A 12,275-nucleotide genomic window follows, 5' to 3' on the forward strand; every position below is an offset into this window, starting at 1 on the left:
GCTATAAACTCTATTGTATAGCTGAAACAAAAGAAATGGCTATCAACTTAATAAAGTTATCTATCCTGATAAACTTTCAAAAGTGAACATTTGACCAATGAATCTTTGTGATGATTGACCAATGAATCTTTGTGTTTGATACAGTGAGACTCCACCCCCCCCCCCCCAAAAAAAAAGAGAGAAAAGAAAGTGGTGTTGCTTCACTTCGCGCTTTATTATTTTTTCTTCACAAAAGTAACATGATCTTGAACACTTAAATTCAAAAAAAGTATTGCTCTTTGTTAAAAAAAAAAAAAAAGGCTTAGTCTTGCAATATACAGCAACATTGACACAACAGCAACATTGCGAATGCATCTCTGAAGTGATTGTTGACACCCTTTGATAAACATTTGGCTTTTTATTACCCTGTTGTTACTAGTTTGTAGGGTTCTTGAATAAGATTTTAAAAATTCTAATAATTCACCAAGTTTTAGAACCGTTCATTCAACGTTCCCGCCAAACTCTTGTATCTGAAGTGGGTCTAACTTAAATTTCACAATAAACATTAATAGAATGTTAGAAAAGTTCACTATTTTGTACTTGTGTCGAAAGACGAAATACATTTTCTTACATTAACCACCAAACTTAAAATTTGTGAAGAATTTGCTGATTGCAATGAAGGTAAATACAACATTTTTTTTGATCAAAGCACTTATAAGTTCTTTTTAAGCGAAAACTCTTGAAAGTAACTCCCACGCTATAGTACAATTTGCATCAGAAATAGGAAGCAATTACACAATTTTTAAAGCTTCATCTTTTAAGGAACACTTGAAATACTGTGATTTCTGCTCACCAGATTTTTTTTTTTCATTATTCGCAATCACATCGCTAAAAGGGTCGTCGAATTTCCATTCTTCTAAATTACCAGTAAAAGTAGCAGAGTTAATTTGGAGTCTTATACCAATTGATCCTGAAGAATCATTTGCTTTCATTTTTCACATCACTAATATTCTTAGACATTGCTGTAAACACTACGAGAACTAATTCATCGATAACATCACATTGACTTTGCAACTCAGTAATTAAAGAATCAAATTACGATTCATCACACAAATAAAAAATGTTACTTAACTTTGAAGAATTCCAATCCAAAGTTAAAGGAGAAAATTTATAATAGTACTATCTGTACCCGACGCCCGTTGCTACGCCAACAAAAAAATACATCATTATACTGATTTTCATGACAATCGGTTGAACGGAGCAGAAGTTGCTACTCTGCAGTGCCACCTGGTGGCGAGTGGCTTCAATGAGCATATTATGCACTTTCTCTGTGGAAAAATACATATATATATAGAAATTTGCATAATAATCGGTCCAGGTATCAAGTGAAGCCATGACTATACTCAAATTTTGTACTCACGCAGTTTGCAAAATCAATCAATCGCTAAAAATATCAAATAGAAAAAGTTTTAAATCCCCCTGTTGCATGAAAAGCCATAAAACAATAAAGAAAGAATTTATTTGTTCAAACTCAAGAAAAATGGCAACAGCTAACTTCTTATCAATGAGATCTTTCACGCGAATTAATTTCTGCAGCCGATAATTTTATTCGTATTTATCCAATGGATTGTGACTTAAATTGGAATAAAAAAGGAACTATCGATCGGATTTTTTTCGAACTGGTCTATAAACATTCCCAGTACGAAAAATAACAAACGATGAAAGTTTCAGCCAAATCTGCCGGGTAGTTTTTGAGTTCATGGATGACATACAGACAAACATTCATTTATATATATATATAGATTGATAATGCAATGAAGAATTGCATTATCAATAATATTAAAAACTAGTCGACCCGTGCGGAACTCCGCACTGAGCTTCGAATCGTTTCATAAGGCATTTTTCTCTTTAAAAATTTCAAAGAAAGAACATTATGAAGAAGAACCGAAAAAAAGTAAGCGCAGAAGAGAAGGCATGTAATTTAAAGACATCAGTAATAAAACCTCGTTAAATACAACGTTGTGATAATTTGATCATCGCTCGCCTTTTGGTCGTACATATTTTCAATGCAAACATAAATATCATTAAAAGTGGCTAAGTAATGACTCGTGAAAAAGCAATAATTGTGCATGTGAAAAAAACAGGTTGTGTCAAATATAGTCCTGCCCATGTGACATCTGACAGGAAAAAAAGAAACATTAAAGAGATATTTATTGGCAAGGATTCGAATTGGCGCCATTCTGATGAACAGCCCGACATCCCAACAAACCTAGCAATTGCGCCTTCCTTTTCGAAAGCTATTCATTGAAGGAATGCGTAGTAAGAAACAGCAAAAAAGCTTTTTGCCAAAAAAAAAAAAAAAATAATAATAAGATCATGCTTCTATATTTTATCATTAACCAGCATGATACGATTTAAAATTATTCGTAAAGCATGGAATTTGATTAAAGAATGACGAATATCTCACGTAGCGATAGAAATAAACATTCTAGAGAAGTAATAAATTAGATTGAAAACAAGTGTTTTTATCTTTGAATATTGAACTATTTCACATAGAAGGTTGCTTTAACCGTTACGGCTTAAATGTACGCACATGTTTCTCTTTTAATCGAACACTTAAAATTCAAAACCAAAACCAGTTGGAGTCCGTTTTTTAAGTGTAATTCTTCGAACGTAGACAAAATGTATTTTTTGGGTGAAACTCGGAGTTTTAATTTGGCGTAGAATTTTTTTCATTTGTATAAAAGGTCGAACACTGCTATTAGAAAAATCTACATTTCAGCGTACAAAGAAAATGTTTTTCTGCACAAAAAGGATTCCCTTGAGGTAAATATAATACTTTTTTATGCTTACATTATGTTTAGTGGTCTGGACGGAGTCAAAGCTTAAAAAAAGGAAGAACACCCTTCGATTAACAGTCAACTTATCCGAATGATAACTGTAGCCTGCATAAAGGAATCGAAATACCAAATAGCATTCCCACTGCATTTATTTTATTATGTGTGTATGTTATGAGTACATGTAATGCGTAATACTAATATAAATTTGATATTATGTCGGACAGCCCAAGCTTGCCCGAAGTTCAGATAGTTTATAGCCGAACGCTCTACCGAAAAATACTTTTCAATTTAACCGAACAACTAAGTCCAGTGCTTTTAAGCTTTATTAAAATATAAACACACATTTTTTTTTTTTTTTTGCCGAAAGCGACGTAAAAAATTGGAAAACTGCATTAGAACTTTGCTTTAAAAAAAAATGCATAAGAACTACAGGCTGCATCAAGGCTTTGAAACAGCAAGGAGCGTGTTCGAAAACTTGATTTTTCGACCGTAAGTCTATTTTTCGTCGTTAGCCAGCCTGATAAATTTTAAAATGAGAGGGGATTAATATATAAAGTAAGATATTGAAGAGAAATGTTTTTATTTTTGAAAAGTTTTACAATTTGTTACAATTTGTTGCTTGAACCGTTATAACTTAGATGGCAGCACGTGTTCATCATTTAACAGCACGGTTAAAATACAAAATAAATTGAACTATGCTCTTTTTTAAGTGTAGTTTTTCGAATGTAGTAAAAATGTGATAAGCTTTTTTTTTTGCAAAAAAAAAAAAAAAAAAAAGGAAAAAATGTGTATTTTACACATCAAATTGAGGTAGTATTTTTTTTATTTGTACAAAGAGTCAAAAACTCATTAGAAGAATATATATTTCAATATACGATTTATTATTTTTTTTTTCTGAACAAAAAACAATTCTATTGTAGTTTGAAATCTTAAACCTGTTACTTATATTTTCAGTTACATTATGCTTTAATTTTCTTACCAGAGCCAAAACTTTAAAAAAAAAAAAAAAAACGTACAATTCAGAAGTACTTTAGCACAAAACCACATCAATTTTTCATAACAGCAAAGTGCGTTTCTTACTCATTTATTCTATTCCCTCATATTTGTTACTCACTTAATTAAGTATTCATGTAATGCAGGATATTTCTCTAATTTTTTGATGCACCTTGTCCGGACGCGGGCCCGAACACGCATTCTCCTGGTTACGAGGAGAACGCTCTGCCGATCAAGCTATTCAGCTCTGTCGGTCATAGTGCAAGTTAAAGTTATAAGTTTAACCGAAAGTCTCATTCTGGTTCTTTAAAACAGGTTTTTCGGCTCAAAAAACAATTTTTAGACCGTGGGTCTATTTTTCGTCAGTAGCCAGCAACATAAGCTTTAAAATAAGGTGTAAATCAAAGAAATCGATCAAAAATTGAGGAAAATCTGGCGTAGAAACCAAAAACAGGCTACAGAAATAATATATAAGGATTTTCTCCTTTAACTTTATTAAAGTGGGTTTAACTGCAGTTTTTCTTTTTAAAAAGGGTTTACGATTCATTTTCCATCACAAATGACTAAAATAAGAGTTACTGACCAACCTTGATGCAAAAAAAAAAAAAAAAAAAAAAAAGGGGGGGGGGCTCCTTAGGTCAAAAAATAAATATGATGATTTGAGTGAATTAAAGCACAAAATCCACAATAATAAACTTCAGTCAAGGTTCCCTATATAAAATTCGATTTATTAGTGAACCGTATTAGTAGAATTTTTAGGAATTAGCTCAAAAACGCTTACACAACTCAAGAAATAGTTTCACACACTTAGAATGAAGGAAAAAAATTAATTTGGATTTTGACATCTTGAATTCAAATAATTTTTTTCGCAATTACGAGTGTGCACGTGTGTGTGTGTGTGTGCTACTTAGGCGTGTGTGTTTGTGCCTGCGTGCGAGGATGAGTTTATGGGTATGGGTGTGTATGTGTGTGTGTGTGTGTGTGGGTGTATGTGTGTGGGTGTATATGTGTGTGTGTAGGTGTATATATGCGTGTGCACGTGGGATAGAGGCGCAACCTGGAGACGGTTTTTACTGGAGGAGCATCGGGAGGGGCCGGTCGACGGTGGTGCTGCAGAGGAAGGCGGGGGGGGGTAAGAAAATAAAATCATACGGTGCCAAAAATAGTCAAATGAGAACAATAAGCAATGTGATTGCTCAACAACACAAAACAAATTAGAACGCGAATGAAAGTCCATGTATTTTAACTGTTGCCACTGCTGCTTAGAGAAATTATGCAGATTAAATTAAAAATAAAAACACTGAGGAAAATATTTTTGCTTTTCATAAGGGAAAATTTCACGGATTTTACCGCAATCATATTCAAAAATAAAAAACGTACTGCTTGAAATGAAACAACGCCATTTTATTTTCCCTTTCTCTTGCTGAAACTACGAGTGCTAGTTGAAGATTTTAAGCTAAACTAATTGTATTCGATTTTTGCTAAATATTGAAAATTCCTCAGAAAAACAAGATATGTTTTAATTAATGGTGATTTTTTGTAGTCCAAATAAATAGCGTATAGTTTGCAATTTTTTGTTCTGAATTGTGAAATTTTAAACATGTGTCACTATTGAAAAACCCGTGGATACTTCACCACGCACCGCCATTGTAAACTAAATTTGTTTTAGTATTGTGAAAAAAAAAACAGCTTTAAATTTAGATTTTAAATTAATAAATATTACGTTTTTAAAAATTTTTGCTTGTGCCACCATTGTTACTGTTGAGCGATATATTTTTTATACGTAAAGTGGGTCAGAATATGATATTTTCTAGAATAATCAATTCAACTTTTTGGTAAAAAAAAAAAAATAATTTAAATAGAAAAATAAACGGAAAACATTTATTATAGTTTGAAGTAAAACTTATTTATTTAAGTTAAAACTTACCATTTGTTTTATTTGACGTATCATTCTAAGTAGTGATTGATTTACGAAATCGTGCTTTTATGAGTAAAAGCAGGTGATTATTCGCTAAGAGATGGCAAATCATGTTAATTATTCGAATCGCTCATATAGTTTTACAGGATTCTATCCCCCCTCCCCCAGCCAAATTAAACTTGCAAAGCTGTTTCCACCTCAAAGGTTTCCATTCTTAATGCTGCTTGTCAAAATTACAACCACAGTCATTTTTGGCAGTCTTTGTGGATTTATTGCACAATTTGGTTAATTGAGGAAAAGAAAACACAACAACAGCTTGAAACATACTCGATCTGCAGACTTCGTAATTTACTTTTCAGCACAAAGGTATTTATTTATCATACTCGATCTGGTTGAAAAGCTTTGCAATTCATCTTTGTACAATGAAATGTAACTAATTGTAGATCATTTAATGGCATTTTGTTTGATCCTATGGAGCATGAGACTTAATAGGCTAGGTACTCCAAAAAGTGTTTTAAAAAGTGTTGAAGGGCGTAATATAGTAGCAAAGTGTTTCAGAAGAAAAAAAAATTCAGAAAACTTCGAAAATTCTGAAACATTTTGTCGAAATGAACATGTTTAGTGCACGAAATTTTAATTTAAAAAAACTGTTCGAAGCAATAATGTAGTAATACGCAAGATAATTTTGACGATCAAGAAAATATACAAAAGATAGCTAAAAAGTAAAAATGACAACAGAAGTCATTTAAAAAGTCATTCTTAAAGTCATAGCTTTCATACAAATGGTGATATCGATTATTACTAGTTTGATACACTAGTAATAATCGATAATGCAAATGCAATCGATATGCAAATCGTACTAATTTTGTTAATTTTGCAAAAACCAACAACTTTGAATTAGTCAAATTTCAAAAGCAGCACAAGGTAATAATTTAGTTTATTCGGCACTTAATTTACTAATTCAAACCTTATCATCTGAGTAAATACTAACAGTACGTGGTATATTCAGTAAATTACCGCCCAATAGCAAGGGCTAAAGCAGAAATACATGAAATACACCGCCAGCTCAGTCATTTCCAGCCGAGGACCGCAGTTTCGTGCTTATTAGCACTCATCAGCCCGACATAGGAAAGTGACTGAGCTGGAGATGGAAAGCCTCTTAAGGAAGCCAAGAGTGCCAAACAAACTGGTAGCTAATATAGAATTAGCGCAGACCAGACGAGTGACTGAAGCAATGGTTCGATTCAACTCGAGAATTGAAGGCAAGGCATGGTATGGTATATTCAGTAAATTACCGCCCAATAGCAAGCAGAAATACATGAAATACACGTCCAGCTCAGTCACTTTCCTATGCTGGGCTGATGAGTGCTAATAAGCACGAAACTGCAGTCCTCGGCTGGAAATGACTGAGCTGGCGGTGTATTTCATGTAACAGTACGTATATAATAATACAGCAGTGTCGTTGGTAGAAAACATCCAGAAAATTTAAACGATGTTCAACCATAACGTTAACCCCCCCCCCCCAATCGCAAATTTCAAGAGCAAATCCTTTTAAATTTTTAAACTCCATTGTTGAGCAATTTTCACGATATTCCTTTCCCGTCCCTTTACGTTACATTCCCCCAAAAAGTCATTTAGGCTCCTCATGATGTTTTAATGATGGGACTTATCATGGCCGGCGATAGAGATACAAGGACAAAGCGTTACCCCAGCCAACGATTAAGAACTCTTCAAATAATGACTATTCCAACACTTATGACCATTTCCAACACTTAAGAAGAATATTTCGATAAAAGCCATTGTTACTGCTATTAAAATCAAACCCCGAAATCGTGATATGGAGAGAGATAACAGCCGCCTTAATGTCTTTTCCTCTAGTTTTAATAATTGGCTTTTTAGAAAATGATGGTTAAATAATCGAGCCGCTACGACCTTAACATGTAGCCATAATTAACCCAAATCACCAGTTAAAAACATTACGACGTGTGCAGTTCTTCTCTTTCTCAAAAATACCTTTTTTAAACATTATTCTTCTCGTAGCCGCTCGTCATTAGGTTCACAATTGCGGCGAAGATTTTTCCAAAAGAGGTGTAATAATAATTAGGTAAAACACTCGATGCCGTCCATGCTAGGACTGATGGCTGCTTTTTGGAGTCTTTGGAAATATTAATTGAGAATTACCAACTCGCATCAATTCAAATTAGTTTCCCAATAATGGCCTAATTAGGTAAAAAAGAGGTGCGATCTCTTTGAAAAATGGCCGAATTTTGCGTGGATTATTGGAAGTTATTTCTCACGTAGGGGCGCTTAGTTGAAATTTGCCCGTTCTTAATTATGTTTAATGTGATGGAAATTTACGAAGAATTACGAAGCAAAAGTTAATGGCGATCCAAACAGAAGTCTTATAATCCGGATAATTTTGCTTTGTTGACAGAGTACTTTTTACGTCAATAGATGTAAATGAACAAAATCATCGATTGCTTGCAAAATGGGGAAGAAAATAATAGTTTCTGAAAAAGTAGAGTCATATGAATGTAAAGTAGCGAAATGTAGAGTAAAATCGAAAACCCACATGAAGGGATGGAAACACATATTTGTTTGGCAAAGAAAATGAAAAACCAAAGATTTAGGTTGTGGGCAATAAATTGCTCTTCTTTAACTAAAATAAATGAAGATTTAAAAAAAAAAGTGTCGTAAAGACACGTGATATGAGTGAAACTTTTAACTTTTCTTTTTTTCACCTCATGCACTGTCACTTCACCCACAAGTCTTCTCTCTTGTTCTTTCTGCGCCTAACTTAGGCATATTTACATCACAATTGTATATTTCATTGAAGAAAATAGATTATAAAGAACGAAAAAAACCAAACACTACTCGGAATCCGCTTTTTAATTGTTGCCAGAAACAATGAAAAATAGAAGTACGTAAATATAAAGTTAATTCTGTTAATAAAAGTTAACAAACTAATTTTAAGGCTGAACTTAAGCAATGTGGGTTACGATTTAAACTGGTGACTTGACTTGGAACAGAGAAATCTTCGAAAACCTGCATAATAGTTTAAAATGCCCAAAATCCAGAACTACGGATGCCTCAATTGCCTAATCGATTATCTCCATTTTTTAAAAAAATCCTAATTTCTACTTTAATGGTGCTTTATCAATGCTTAGCATAAGAATTTATACTAAAGTTTTGGTTCAGTACATTTCTGACCATGTGATGGCAGAAAATGTAACACGAGTGTCTTTTCACTGTTATGGATAACACTATCTTCATAACTTTTCTTCACTTTTTGTTTTATGAAGTTAATTGATTTGGCAAGTGAGGCATCCATATATGCTTGCTTCGTTTCAGTCTTGAAATTAATTTGTTAAATTTATTAACAAAAGTAACATTATAATCTGTTATTTTTCATTGTTTTTGGCAGCAATTAAAAAACAACTACGTCATTTCCGTTAGACAAAAAGGTTGCGGATCAGAATTTCTAAGCCCTCGCATAAAAAGTTTCACTTCAAAACTTATGTCAGTATTATTTCTATGAACTACATTTTAAAAATATGTTAAAATGTTTAGGAGCACTATTTTGATGATGCGCGAAGCATCTTTATATTTTATTCGATTTTTTTTTTAAAATTTTAATGCTTTACTATTATTATCACTTTTTTATATTTTTTTTAAAACTAATTAACTAATTCGATAAACCATGACAAACTTTCAATTGAAGACAATTCAAACATCTGTGTGACTTAAGAAATGAATTTTGTTTCTTAATTTTAAGAATGTCCGAAATGGGGTGGCAACACTGTGTGAGCTTACTAGAAATCGTAAACTAAAGGAAGAAATATTTTTCGTACAGAAGGCATATTTTAGAGATGAAACAGAAAGCTTAGCCATAACATATAAAATTGCATATAATATAAAATTGCATATAAATTGCAATAGCATATAAAATTGTTCCAATTGAACACATAGCATAATATAAAAAGTTTCAGGATGGACTCGCATTCAAAACAGTTTCAGTCAAGCTTGCTTACAACGAGCATGAAGGCGCGGCAATATTTGTTCCTTATAACAAAGTGCTCCTAAAAAACGGGGTCTTGAAAAAAAAAAATCATATATGTACTTGCGTTGTTAATTTGTAATTTATCTGTACAGTACCAAAGGAGTTGTTTAATTTGCCTTGAACTATCGTATTACTTCTTTCTTGCGTCATTATTACTTTCTTCTATATCTAATATATAGAAGAAAGTATTGGATTCGTGCAAATTTTCGAATTTCGAATTTTGACGGATTCGAACGTTTTGAGGTGTGCTGAGTCCATTTCGACCATTTTTGGAAAATGTCTGTCTGTCTGTATGTGTGTGTGTATGTGTGTGTGTATGTGTGTCACGTCTGTGTGTGACCAGTTTTTTGTGGCCGCTCTACAACAAAAACTACCGCATGAAATCAAACGAAATTTAGTACACGTATGTGCCACTATGTGAACTTGTGCCCATTAGTTTTTGGCGCGAATTCCTCCAAGGGGGGTGGAGCAATGGGACGTTTTTCGAGTTACGCGTGCTTGCTATTCCTCAGGAAGTAACTGGCGGAATCAAACAAAATTTGGTCCATATGTTGGTATTAACAGGAACAGGTGCTGATTCAATTTTGGTGTCAATAACTCAAACGGGGGTTGAGCTATAGAACGTTTTTTGTCGTCAATTGTGACTGCTGTATCTCAAGAAATAATGAACGGAATGAAAGAAAAATTTATCGGCAAGTAGCCCTTAGTGGGTATAAGAGCTGATTTTATTTTGGTGTCAACAGCTAAAAAGTGGGTAGCGCAATCGCCCGTTCTTTTTTTCCATTGTGAGTGCCCTATCTCAAGAAGTAATGCTACGTTCTGGTTGAAATTTGGAATATATGTGAATCCATATGTAAACAGGCTTTGGTTCAATTTTGACGCCAATCGCTCCAAGAGGTGTTGATTTTTTTTTTTTTTTTTTGCGAATAAAAATAGCTTTATTAATGCAACAATAAGAAAGATAAATCGTAATAGATTGTCGTCTGCGTATTTCTCGTGATTTTAATTGTATGGAAATGACCGGAAATATTATCTCAATGATTTAAAATTTTTAACTGTTGCCATCTTGCGTTTGTTAACAAATAAAATATTTATAATTAATCCAAGCGATGCTTTTAAAATAACTTTCAATTTTCGCTCTCTGCTTTGCTTTTGCAATAATTCAGACATTGGGATGGTCGTCAAGTTTTTGCATGTGTAATTTTGTTTTTATTGGGAATATTGCTTCCTCGTCAAGCATGGGGAGGGATCAGAAAAAAAAAGAAAAATATAGAAGAAAGTTTCGTGATGGCCACCTACGTGTTTTTTTTCTAATAGTACTCATGGTCCGGAAAACAGCCGTTTTCACCCCTCGCTTAGAAAAGAGTTTGAATTTTCTGCATATCAAACGGTTTGTGATCTTCCGTTTGGCATCAAAATGGAAGATCACAAAAATACAGGGTGATCACAAAAAATACAAAGTGATCACAGAAAATACAAGATGAGTACAAATGATGAACCCTATTTTAAAAAAAAATCATATTTTTAAATTACTGCACACGTTACAATAACTGATACACGAACTTATAGACAACTGTAACAAGTTTTTTTTTTTTTTTTTCAATTTTTCAAATACAGGGTGAGCACAAATAATGGACCCAGTTTCACAAAAATTATTTTTTTGAAATTATTGAACATGTTACAATAAGTGATGCATGAGTTTATAGAAAAATATAACAAGTATTTTTTGAAATTATATTAAATACAAAGTGAGCACAAACGAAGGATCCGATTTCAAAAAAAAAATTATATTTTCTAAATTACTTCACATTTTACAGTAAGTGATACACGAATTTATTGAAAATTATAACAAGTTTACAAGTCCGGAAAACAGCAATTTTCACCCCTGGTTTAGAAAAAAGTTTGAAATTTTTTCTGCATATCAAAACTTGTTGAGTATGTTGAGAGTGTTTTAGCTTCAAATAAATTCACGTTTGCCGTTATCCTCATGGCTTTCATTTTCATCTTATTTAACTTGAGCTCGATCAATTAACAGCATCCCCGAAAGCAATACCTTGGAAGTGAATAATATTAGCGTTTGAGTCAGCAAAGGGCCGTCATTACTTACCGTATATTGAGGATCGTCATTTTGTTCTCAGGGTTTATTACTAATCACTTCATCACTAAATTTCGGTTAACTTTTCCCAAGAAAGGATATGCTAAACCGGAAATCAATAGAAAATTTATGAATCACGAAACTATTACTCGCTTTGAGCAAGATTTGCTCGTTAAATGAGAGTTATGATCCCTTAACATTGCGCCAACCACGTGTTTCTGATTTTTCCGTTAAATCCGGACCCGTTTTAAACGAGTTCGACTGCATTATCATTACGCACAATCAATTTATGTTGTTTCACTACTGAATATTTAAAAACAAATTAGTTTTTACAAATTCTAGTTACGAAAACATTTATATCTCAGAAAGTAGAGACGTGAAATTAAATTT

At 32.9% G+C, this 12,275-nt stretch overlaps 1 long non-coding RNA gene across 1 annotated transcript in view; it reads right to left on the minus strand.

Annotated features, from left to right (window-relative positions):
• Nucleotides 1-12,275, minus strand: part of LOC129226059 (uncharacterized) — a 272,294-nt gene that overhangs the window by 138,629 nt on the left and 121,390 nt on the right. The gene's annotated exons all lie outside the window — the stretch shown is intronic.

This window comes from Uloborus diversus, chromosome 7 (assembly GCF_026930045.1).
Source record: "Uloborus diversus isolate 005 chromosome 7, Udiv.v.3.1, whole genome shotgun sequence".
In the NCBI taxonomy this organism is placed as follows: domain Eukaryota; kingdom Metazoa; phylum Arthropoda; class Arachnida; order Araneae; family Uloboridae; genus Uloborus; species Uloborus diversus.